This window comes from Pinus tabuliformis, chromosome 2_1 (genome assembly GCF_031772625.1).
Source record: "Pinus tabuliformis cultivar Carrire ecotype Pingquan chromosome 2_1, CPIR1, whole genome shotgun sequence".
Classification (NCBI taxonomy): Eukaryota; Viridiplantae; Streptophyta; class Pinopsida; order Pinales; family Pinaceae; genus Pinus; species Pinus tabuliformis.
In genome coordinates this window covers 293,906,268-293,918,823 of record NC_142299.1, presented here as the reverse complement: position 1 = coordinate 293,918,823, position 12,556 = coordinate 293,906,268, and the positions used below count along the sequence as shown (strand labels likewise).

Genomic DNA, 12,556 nt, shown 5'->3' with positions numbered 1-12,556 from the left:
GTCCTGACGATGAACCACACTAGTTGGTTCGAAACGCGTCGACAAATGGTATTCCATGTGATTTTCGCCGAAAAATATCTCACAAACTTGATATGGATCACAGAAGCCTGAACTCTATAGCTATCAAGTTCTTGTTCCTATGACTGCCTCAGGTTCCAATATGATTTTTCCTTCCTCGTCAAGCTCTAGAAATATTTTTTGAACTGGGAGCTTGTCACATATAACCTTATTTAAGCATGAAACATGGAAAACTGGGTGCACTCGATAAGATGCAGGAAGTTCCAATTTGTATGCCATAGTATCAATCTTTTGCAACACCTTGTATGGACCATAATACTTTGGTGACAAGTTATTATCCTTCTTAGCTTGCTTGAGGGACATTTGTTTGTATGGTTGTGGGTGTAGAAATGCCCAACCACCTACATATAAACTTCTTTCGTTGCCTTGTTGATATGCCTATTGTTTCATTATATTCTGCACCGAAGTGAGGTTATCCTTTAAGAGTTGGAGAATTTTTTGTTGATGCTAGATGTGATATTCCACTACTTGAACCTTATAATTTTCTCTTAAATATGACATGATGGACGGTGGATGATATCCATAAAGCACCATAAATGGGGTCATTTTTTCTATAGTATGGAAGGAAGTGGTATACCACCATTCAACGAGAGGTAACCATTTGACCCATTGTGTATGTTTATCAGCTACAAAGAAATGAAGATATTCTTCCAAACATTTGCTCACTATCTTATTTTTCCCATCAGATTGAGGATGATAAGATGAGCTAAGAGGTAACTGAGTACCCAGACAAGAATATAATTATGTCTAAAAATTTCCAGTCAAAATAGGATCTCTGTCACTTACAATAACCTATGGGTTTACATGTAGCTTTTGAATTGTTTCCATAAATGCAGTAGCAACTGTACTGGCTTTAAATGGATGAGATAATGCACAAAAGTGTGCATACTTGGTAATTCTATCAACTACCTCCATGGTGACACTCTTTCCTTTAGACTTGGGTAAACCTACGATAAAATCCATTGAAGCCTCCTCCCAATGTTGACTTGGAATGGATAAAGGCTTTTTGACGGGGCTGGACCCACCAACATGTAAGGGGAACTCCCCGGTAAGAAGTTCCAATTAGACCTCAGACCATTTGGTGTAGGAGTCCCAGAAGTGGGTCGTACGGTAATGCCTTGACCACGATTTTGCACAGAGGCAAGTAAGATAACCCTGTTGGTAGCAAGGGTGTGACATATCTAGTGAGCCAAGGAAGGTGCATGATAGGTTCTAACACACGAGGTTTGAGATGAGTGCGCTCCTTGGAAACTTGTGATAGCATGGAGTTAAGAAAGGAACACATGAACAAGGATGCATCAGAACATGGAAGGCAGGTTAAATAGTAGTCCAAAGTGATGGTTAAACCAACAACACATTTCAGAAATATTCATATATACATACACAAAAAATAGCTATACATGCATGCATAAGCAAACAAATACATACATCTTTTAGAGTAAACAGATAGTTGAAATACAATACAACATATGCATGAAACATGTTGGCTCTTTTTATATTAAGAAGTGTAAGTTCTAGTCATACAATACATCCATGTCCAACCACTAGTTTTGATGCTGGAACATCATAGCCACAATTGCCTGCTCCTCCAAAGAGATGTACTAGCTCTACATAGTGGAGAAGCCAAGGCTCATTACAATATTGTCCAAGCTCTCTCTAATATAGTCTTATTGGAAGCTTGACTGATTAAAATCCTTTAAATGAGTTATGAAGTTCTATTCATAGCAAAGGGTAGGGTGACCCTTGACATTCCCCTTTGTGACAGTTCATCTACCCTCATGACTCTTCATCTACTCTATGACTGTTACATCCAACTATCGACACTTGAACTTCCACTTGAAAAGACATTACATTACAAATCACATGTGCCCATGTTATAGACAATTTTGTGCCTTACAGCAACAAGCATGAATTGTCAATAATCCAAGGGATCCAAAGTTCCCTAAACATGATGTTCCTACCCCTAGAAGAACAAGGTCAGCAAACCAACAGCTCTCAGATCAGTTCTCCACCTGAAAACACTCAAAAACAAGCAATCCTGAAATCAAAGCAGGTGCTCCACTAGGTTTCTGCGCTGAAACTCAGTTGCTCCATGGTGTACCTGCGTTGCAAAGCAAGTGGAACAAAGGCCACCTGCGCTGAGCGTGATGGGACAAGTGGCACAATGAGTCATTGCTTTGGAATCTTCCAAAAATGACACTTGGATCAGGGATTTCGCCTTGTGATGAGTCAGAGGCTCTGTTTCTCCAAGTGGAAGCAAGGTTCTCCAAGTGGACTCAAGAACTGAAGATCAACTAAAGATTAACTGAAGAGAGAGAGGACACAAGGCAGATACACATCAGTTGCAAGCTGACTCATCCTTTCTCAATTCATCTATATGTTGAGCTCTCTCCTATGAGCTCAGGAGGCTGGAATTTTGTGCAAAGTAATGATATGCTGTTGGTTTCACTATTGAGCTATTGGGTGATTGTTTGAGAGAGGTGAAGAAGAACAATTCTTTCTGCTGGGAGGTGTTGCTGGGTTGGAGCCTTCAATGGTTGTAATACTCTCAGAACCTTTACTTCTTCATTAATAAAAGCTATTGAGGTTCTTCTATGTGCTCTTGTTTCAATAATATATTGTGATGATTGCATGTTTGGTTTACACTAATCCATGAACCAGTTATGATTGCATGCCTCTTGTAGTTTCCTTCTTTGTTATTTTGCAGGATCTCATTGTAGCTGGGCAAGCAAAAGACAAGGAGCTAGGAGCAAGCGGCCAAAGAGAAGAGTTTGGATTCGACATTAAGTGCAAGGCAACGGTTAGTGCATTTCTCCATTCTCTTTTGCTTTCATAAAGAAGTAAACCTTAAGTAGTTTGTTTTACAGTTGTTGCTAAGGAACTGTCACCCTTAGAGTGGGATAGGGTCATCCGAGTCGGATACTTTTCCCTACAACAAATTGGCGACTCCGCTGGGGACCGTATCCGTTTGATTGTGTTTGTAGTATTTTGCTATTCATTTCCTGAACAAAAGAGTATCAAATCGAAAAGCTTTTGACTATATCAAAAGCGAAGTAGAGGGCAGCTACTCTAGCTCATTTCTGAGCAAGTTCATGATTTGAAGAGTTGATCTACAAGGATCATTGTAAGCTCTTAGTGATAGCTTTGCACCTTCCTAATCATCCCTTTGAGTGTGCTTGACTGATTGTTTCTGATTTGAGCAAAAACCGTGCATTTTTGAGAAAATTATGACCCGGAAACTGTGAAAACGCAATTCTCGTTTTCCAAAGCAGGTAGTACACAGGCTACCTGCTTTGCAACGCAAGTCCCGAAGGGGATACCTGCGCTGAGAGCCATATTGGCTGTGCAGCACCTGCGTTGGCCCAAATTTGCCTAGTGCATTTGGGGTTTCCTCCTTTCTCTTGCCTGTTTTCACTTAGTTTTGCTGCTAGGTGTCAGTCTTGTGCCTGTTCTGAAACCAATATTACTTGCCATCATTCTGCCTCTGTTATATAACAAAATTGTACTTGTTCTTTGTATTTCTTACTCATTTACAATTTCCCATAACAAAGAGTAAACTAGTCTTGCTTTTGGCCTCTTAGATCTGAACCTGTGTTAGGCATTTTGCTGGTCCAAAGAGTTAGCTTGTTTGCTGTCCATAGCTGATTAGTCATTTTACTTTCGTCATTATGGTTTGATTTCATGCATTTCCAGTGATTAAGCAAGTAAATCTTAAGGTGTCTTTTGATTTTGGACAAGCTTGTTTGTTTTCACTTTAAATCGAAATCAAAGTTATATAACAACTTTCTTTTTGTAACCCATCAACATTAAGAAAGGGAAAAGAAAATACATGCATTGTGCATTTTGCATTTGAAAAAGTTTGCATGATGATTTAGGAGAAAGTGCATTAGTTTGTGCTGTATGAACTGTGTGAAAAGAATTTGCCTTTCTTCTCCCTCAGTAGTTAAGATTTTCATCAGTAAAAAAAAAAAGATTTGAAAAAGCTTGCTTCTCATCTTAGGCTGCATTTAGGAATTTGTCATATACATCTCGTGGTGAACCTTGAAAGGCAAACTTTAAAAAGATCAACTTAAAATATACTGAATGAACCTAACAATGCATTTGAAACATAACACAAACACATAGAGGTCTAGGTAGAGACGTGTTCCGGCGTCGTTAAACACAGTGACTGTCGATCTCTACGAAGGTGGGTGATTCCTCCTGAGAGTCGGTGGCACTAATACGGACTTGCGCTCCCACGTACCGTCGCGTATATATTGGGAGACCCCTATAGGAACAAAGCCTTTATCCATAGGAAGCCGTGTCAGCCGCCCTACTGATCGCGATGCAGTGAACACAACATTCACGAAGATCGACCACCCGTACCGTAAAACGTATTCTGTGGTTTCGCGAAAGGTTTGGCACACCCTCTGCCTAGATCTCCAGAGCAGTTTCTTTTGGCCCTTTTCAAACTCTATAACTGAAAAGGTCCAACCGAGCATTTGTCACTTCGGGCTCGTTAATACATCGAAGGAGACTAGAGTCATCTTTAGCTTTTTCTCGACTCTTAAAACATGAAAAAGCAAAGTTGTGTCTAAAGCGTCGTTAATAAAATTCATTTTAAACGGAACATAATCACCTCCTATTCCTGCGTTGATCTTCGAAGTTAGTCTTTTGGCATCGTAAGTTATTGTAGAATCGCTAAAATCTTTTGGATAGACTCAAAATGTCTGAACAACCGTCAACATCTAGGACTGTGTCGTCCGACACAGCAACAGCAGAGCCTCCTGCTGCTACTCCAACGATGTTTGCTGGTATACCATCTGTCCTGGCAAATTGCCAACAACAAGCCGGAGTCCCATCAGGGACAACAATAAGGTTAGTTCTTTTTTCTTCATCCGGATTATCATCTGGTACTTCTTATGTTGAAACTCAACAAATCAATCCAACGTGTCTTCAAAGGCCAATCTACCCTTTAAGTACTGGATTGCCACCATATGGAGGACAGTATGCCTTTTCATTGTTCCCTCCTAGAGAACAACCATATGAGAGTTTACAACAAAGATCAGGTCAAACTGGAATTACATCCAGCGGTCGGGTACCAATGCTGCCTCAACAATCAGGAGTTGCATATTCAATGCAACCAGTACACCCTGTGTCGAATATTCCCACCACACCTGCTATGGCGAATGCGTCGCAAGTACAAGCGCTACATGTTGTAATACAACAACCTCTTGTCTCAACGGCTCAATCACAATCTCAGGGTAGTGCCTCCTTATCTGGAGCGACTCAGGCTCAAACAAGTACTGTGACTCCTCATCTTGGTCAACCATCCAGTATTGGTCAACAGCAAATGGTCCAACAACCAGAGCTGGTTCAATCTCAACGACCGCCATTCCAGCAATCATATCAAGGACCTGAGCAACAAGTCTTTGTGAGTAATGGGCAACCATGCTATAATGGTTATGCCCATCAACTTTGTCAAAGTTGTCAGCATTATGCTAGTCTGCAAAGACCCATTGCTCAGGCGATACCATCTTATCCTGGATATGCTTCACCTAACCTGAACCAACAGTTGCCCTTTGTAGCAACTCTAGAATTGCCAGATCTAAACCGACTGACTAATGATCCAATTGCTTATGCCTCTTGGTGGCCAGCGATTCCGCATAAACTTCCATCGGACATTCCTAAATTCAATGGAAATCCAGGTGAAGACCCGTCGAATCACGTCATGACTTTTCATCTATGGTGTTCATCGAACACTCTAAACGATGATTCGATAAGACTTCGCCTCTTCCAGAGGACATTGACAGGTCCAGCGGCTAAATGGTACATTGAATTGCCGAGAGCCTCTTTCGACAATTTCAGCTCCTTAGCCATGACTTTCTTAACCCATTTTCAATTACCGATAAGGTATGAAACGGGAACAAAACTCCTTACCAACTTCAAACAGACAACGGCCACTCACATATCTGATCATATACATGAGTGGCGACGTCGTCGTAGGATGGTAAAAACTTACGTTCCCGATAAGCTGTTAGCTGAATGGTTTATAAAATCGTTACTTCCGGCTATAACGGAAGATGTGGCCAAGGGGGGAGTCGTAACAGAGGAGCAAGTCATTGCTCGTGCTCAATACTTAGACTTAGTATATACTCAGTCGGGCACGCTCTACGACAAAATACCTGATGCCCCTAGACCTGAATTTTCAATTCCTCCCCCTCCTGAATCGAATACTAACTCTCACGCCAGTAATGGCGTGACTGGCAAACGCAAAATTTCTAGTCAAAATGCAAATGAGGAACTTCTTGCCTCAGAAGTAAATGCCATGTCGACCGACAAGGGCAAACAACTGGAGCAACCAGGGGGCAAGAAGATAAAGAAAAGGAAAGGGAGACCCCCGACAGGGTGTCATATATGCGATGAGGATCATTGGATGAAAGATTGTCCACATATACCTGAAGTTAAGAAACTCTTCAAGAGTTCAACAACCCCAGCAGTATTGACTGATCCGTTCCCTAATCCAAGCCAAAATCTGGTTGCCAATCAAAATGCTTCCCGATCCCAAGTGCTTATGTTGTCCACCTCAAAGCAACAGAATAATGCTTTGACAAGGAATAAAGGTTACCGGAATCCACAACGATCAAATAACAAGGCTGATAAACAACCTAGTAGTTCGACAACAACTTTGAACGAAGTTGTGCCACCCATCGTTCCTAAGCCAATAATAAACTCGCCAAAGGGAGTAGTACACAAATCGACATTTAATCCTCGTGCAAAAGTAGCACAGAATTATAATATAATAGAGGACCTGACCCAATCGTCGTCCGCTATGTCGACACCTGAGGTAGCGCAAAATTGCACCTCCCAAGAGCAAGCTTTATTATCAGCCATAGGTGGGATAGGCCCAATGGATTCCAATCTTGTGGCCTTTGATCATAAAGGATATGACCCTCAGTTACCAGCTCAAAAAGATTTCCTTATTAAAGTGAAATCCCTCAACAAAACTGTTCATCGAACAATTATTGATGAGGGGGCATCTACATGTCTTATGTCGATGAGTTGCTGGAAAAATTTAGGCTCACCACCCTTGTCGAAATCGTCAACGACGTTAAAAGCATTTGATGGACGATCATACACTCCATACGGGATTTTAATTAACTTGCAAGTTGAACTGGGGGGCAAAACAGTAGAAGTTGATGTGGAAGTGATCGACGGAAACCTCGAGTACAACATCCTACTGGGAAGGCCTTGGATATATGCCATGGCTGCAGTTGTGTCGACCTACTACAGGAGAATTGTATTTCCTTTTCAAGGAAAAATTACAATCGTCGACCAACAAACATTTCTCCCCAACAGTTCTCAAGTTACGGGAAGCAGCACAATGATCCATGAAAGTAATCAATCACTCCAAAATATCAGAGTAGGTCTCCTAAAAGACCCTGCCTTAATGGGTACTTTTGCCATACCACCGGCGAGTAATCTGGCGGAAGTAGCCACAGTGGAAACCTACAATATGAAATCTTCTATATCCAACGGATTCAGAAGATTCCTAAATATTTTGTCAGCATGGATCGTCGCCCTAATGGAAATACTGTAAATACAGTGGACCCCGAGGACGGTTCTTATCTCGTGTCAACCTCGTTAAAAAATGAAACAAGGAGTCATGAGGATAGTTCTTTTACTATGTCAACCTCATTAAAAAATGAAACAAATCCCCTTTTCAAAATTCAAAGGTAAACCTTCATTCCAACCACCAAGTTGAATGCAATGAAGCTTGGGGGGCACCCTCCTTTGACATGCGTTATTATGATGCTGGGGGCATGCATAAAATCGAGCAGTTTTAGCAATGTTCATGCTCGTTAAAAAATAAACGCAAAATTCGAGCAGTTTTTGTACGGAGTTCATGCTCGTTAAAAAATAAACATAAATTGTGAGCAATCTTTCCCTAGCAGTTCAAGCTCACTCAGAAAAAATGAACCGGTAAATAACATTGAGAAAAGTAACCTTTGAAAGCCATATTAAAAGCCCTTAGTCGTGTTTATATGCCATCACCTCCATCCGTTCATTTGGCCAATCGTTCATCTCCATATATGTGTTTACCCATTTTGAGGAACAGCTGTGAAGAGTGATTTCACTTAGCCATCCTTGTGACACTACCGTGATTGGAGAATTCCAACCTGTACCTGGAATCTGCTGCTATCCCTGTTCATCACTCGTTCCTCAAAAGACGAGTCTTCTTTGAGCTCTTTTCACTGACTCGTAAAATATGAAACGTTTGCCGAGTTTTGGCCTTCCAGCTCGTTAAAAGGACCGGAAGAGCTATCCCTCCTCTAGATTTTAATCTTTTTGGACCTGAGGGATTATTGCACAAAAATATCGAGCGCTTGTTTTGTTCGGCTCGTTAAAGAAATCGAAAATTCATCCCTTCTGTATTGTTTTATACTTTTTCGGAGTTAAGGGATTAGAAGACGAAAAAGGAATTTTGGAGTTAACTTTTCTTACCTTTTCAGACTCTCTAAAAATGAAAAGGACCGAGTTTTCCTTGTCGTTAGACTCGTTAAAATGATTAAATAGCGACAAACTTGTCTTTAGACGAGAACGAGTTTCCCTATCGCTAGGCTCGTTAAAACATAGCGATGGGCTTGCCCGAAGGGCAGGTTATAGAACAAGCATATGTTATCCTCCTCAAGCTTGACAAAAATAAAGAGGTACTGGTCAGCAATGACTGGGGAAAAATTGGGAGAACCTCACAGCATTAATGGTAGCAAGTCGCTCTTGAACATGACACTTTGTCCTCCGTATCACATCGGGTTGGGTTGTTTCATTCACCGGTCTCATAACCATGGTCCTCGCCACACCATCCACAAATGGGGTAATGCTACCGATCCATCACATCAGTGTCGTTATATGTTCAAGAGATGTGGTTCTGCAAAGAGTCAACCGTGTCCCATCCATTGCCATACATTATCCTTCATCCACTTCATGACCGCCACCCTGAATCATACATCACAGTTTGTTTTCACCTCGTCACAATCACTAGCTCCGTTCCGTGTCACTGATGTGGGATTCATCAAGGCCCTCCTTTGACGGATCGCTCCTTGTCGACATCAGCTCATTATCCAAGGAGTTGATCTAGGAACACCCCCTTCAGTACTTTGAAGCTTGCATGCCTCAATGGCAAGTTTCTCACTTCCGTCGACAGGTATACATCAATGACCTTCGACCAGAAGATTTTGCATGGTGGTCGACGCCAAGTCCTTTATTCCCACCATGTGGATTGTACTGCCGTACCTTGAGGGTCATCATCCTTATCGGTGATTCCTCTCGTGCTTGTTAACGGTTTACATCATTGACCGGTAATCAAGCGATGTCTTTCCATGTTCGACTTCAAGAAATTCTAACATGGATCGACTTGTACATCGAGTGAAGATCGGAAGAGATTGAAGACCCCGGATCTAGTTTCATCCATCCGGGTTGCGATATATATTCAGGACATAAAGACATTTGATATGTACATCATTACAGCAGATGACCATCCTTCTCAAAGGATGATAATTTCAGCAGAGAATTATCAGTCTACAATCAGACGATCGTCTGTTCTATGTACCAAAATGTATTTATAAAGCTGAGCATGGGAATGCCCGCCTCAGCTAGATCATGAAAATGTATGAAAAATAATGTATTGTATTGTATCTTATTATAGGACACTTCTCAGCAGATTGAATGAACTTCGGATCCTCTCAATAAAGCATTTCACCCGATAAACGACCTCATACTTTAGGGGGCATCTGTTATAGACAATTTTGTGCCTTACAGCAACAAGCATGAATTGTCAATAATCCAAGGGATCCAAAGTTCCCTAAACATGATGTTCCTACCCCTAGAAGAACAAGGTCAGCAAACCAACAGCTCTCAGATCAGTTCTCCACCTGAAAACACTCAAAAACAAGCAATCCTGAAATCAAAGCAGGTGCTCCACTAGGTTTCTGCGCTGAAACTCAGTTGCTCCATGGTGTACCTGCGTTGCAAAGCAAGTGGAACAAAGGCCACCTGCGCTGAGCGTGATGGGACAAGTGGCACAATGAGTCATTGCTTTGGAATCTTCCAAAAATGACACTTGGATCAGGGATTTCGCCTTGTGATGAGTCAGAGGCTATGTTTCTCCAAGTGGAAGCAAGGTTCTCCAAGTGGACTTAAGAACTGAAGATCAACTAAAGATTAACTGAAGAGAGAGAGGACACAAGGCAGCTACACATCAGTTGCAAGCTGACTCATCCTTTCTCAATTCATCTATATATTGAGCTCTCTCCTATGAGCTCAGGAGGCTGGAATTTTGTGCAAAGTAATGATATGCTGTTGGTTTCACTATTGAGCTATTGGGTGATTGTTTGAGAGAGGTGAAGAAGAGCAATTCTTTCTGCTGGGAGGTGTTGCTGGGTTGGAGCCTTCAATGGTTGTAATACTCTCAGAACCTTTACTTCTTCATTAATAAAAGCTATTGAGGTTCTTCTATGTGCTCTTGTTTCAATAATATATTGTGATGATTGCATGTTTGGTTTACACTAATCCATGAACCAGTTATGATTGCATGCCTCTTGTAGTTTCCTTCTTTGTTATTTTGCAGGATCTCATTGTAGCTGGGCAAGCAAAAGACAAGGAGCTAGGAGCAAGCGGCCAAAGAGAAGAGTTTGGATTCGACATTAAGCGCAAGGCAACGGTTAGTGCATTTCTCCATTCTCTTTTGCTTTCATAAAGAAGTAAACCTTAAGTAGTTTGTTTTACAGTTGTTGCTAAGGAACTGTCACCCTTAGAGTGGGATAGGGTCATCCGAGTCGGATACTTTTCCCTACAACAGCCCATGTGAGGAAAAATGTCTTGAGCAAGCCATGCAAGGCATCACTGACGCTTGGTCTGTTGTGATGAGACCAACTCTTTGACATTCTTGTGATGGTGAAGGTGGTCAGCTGATTCCAAGCTTGGTCATTCGTGATGGTGTGCATGCGCTCCATGTTGACATCTTGCTGAAGCAAACTCTTGGCTCCATTACATCCGGGTGCATTGGTGTGGCTCCTCCATTCAACTCATATGCTAGCATACACATGGTCTTCTTGGGTGTAGCAAAACTGGAAACACACTGATGCATAGTGTCCATGCTGATCTTCCAGTGCGTGTTGGTGGTCATGCGCATCAATTATCAATTGCATGTTCAGCTCTAGTCAGACTTGCTTCAATTATTTTCCTTGGTGATTGTGTTGAATGGGTGGGATCTCATGCGTATGCACCATGATATTCATGTTTTTGAATTCCCTTGCATGCAATCAACAACACTGCTCACCATGTGTGCTCCATGTAAGCTGCTAGGATGGATCTATAACTTGTACGAGCGCAGTTTCATCTGTGAATGCATGTTGTGCCCGATCCTGTACCTATTCCTGCTGTAATTCATTCTCTCGTATATGCAACTCCTATTCCTCCTTGAGTTTCTACTTCAGCACATGCAACTCCTTCTCTGTTCCATTCTGTGTCTTCGTGGGATCACCATGTTGCACCATCACCTCATAGCCTGAGTCTCCAAAGTTGCTTTCATCACAATTGGATCTTCTTGAGCTTGCAACTTTGTTCTACCTCTATGTTGTCAAAAACCTTCCTCTTCCATTTGTGGCATCCAGTATGCTGCCTTCAATTGCTATTGATGGTGTTGCTTGTTGTGATGCTACTGCCATCATATATTTATGTCCTTGTCTACTAACAACTTGATGTCTTCATGAGTAGGCGAGTTCATAGACACTTGATTGACTGCATCCTCAAGTGTTCTCTAAATGATGTCTTCAACTCTTCTCTCCTCGAAAGCATTGTACCTATGCTGCTGAGAGGTAGATCAACACCTGCGATACTTGGAGACATGGCTACACTCATGGCAAAAAAATTTCCAATCGAAAACCAAAATGAATTTGAGCACTGACTTACAACATACCTGTGTGACTGATCATGAAGGTTATGCAATTTCCACCGGGATATTGGGAGACTAAATTCCAAAACTACGCAAGTTATAGTCTAGGATGTCAGGAGGCTGACTGACTACTGGAATTTTGCAATGCACATTCCATCTTGGCCTGCTTAGGACTGAAACTGCATAATGCACAATTTCAATCATCAGTGACATGCAACCAACAAACTACATTGTGCAGTTTCTAGGGCCAAGTGGACACTACCTCCAAGAATTGCACAATGCAAGCCTAGAGGTCAGCACCTAGCTAAATTTTCACAATTTCTAGAGGGAAGGAAAAGCCTTCACTTCTGAAAATGTGCAGTGCTAGCTAGGTAAGGCATGATCTAGGCCAAGGCAGCCCAGTCCGACTGACGGGTGACTAAAAACATGAGAAGTGTGAATGCATGATGAGATGAGTGTAAACAAGAGTGAATGATCATTCAGGCAAACAACAAGTGCATGATTTAGGAAACGGGAAGGCATGCATGTGTGTGAAGCGAGTCGCCG

The 12,556-nt window shown here is 41.8% G+C and overlaps 1 pseudogene; it reads right to left on the bottom strand.

Moving 5' to 3' along the window:
- The window catches only part of LOC149199952 (pre-mRNA-processing-splicing factor 8A-like), a 64,349-nt pseudogene that overhangs the window by 11,853 nt on the left and 39,940 nt on the right, over positions 1 to 12,556 (bottom strand).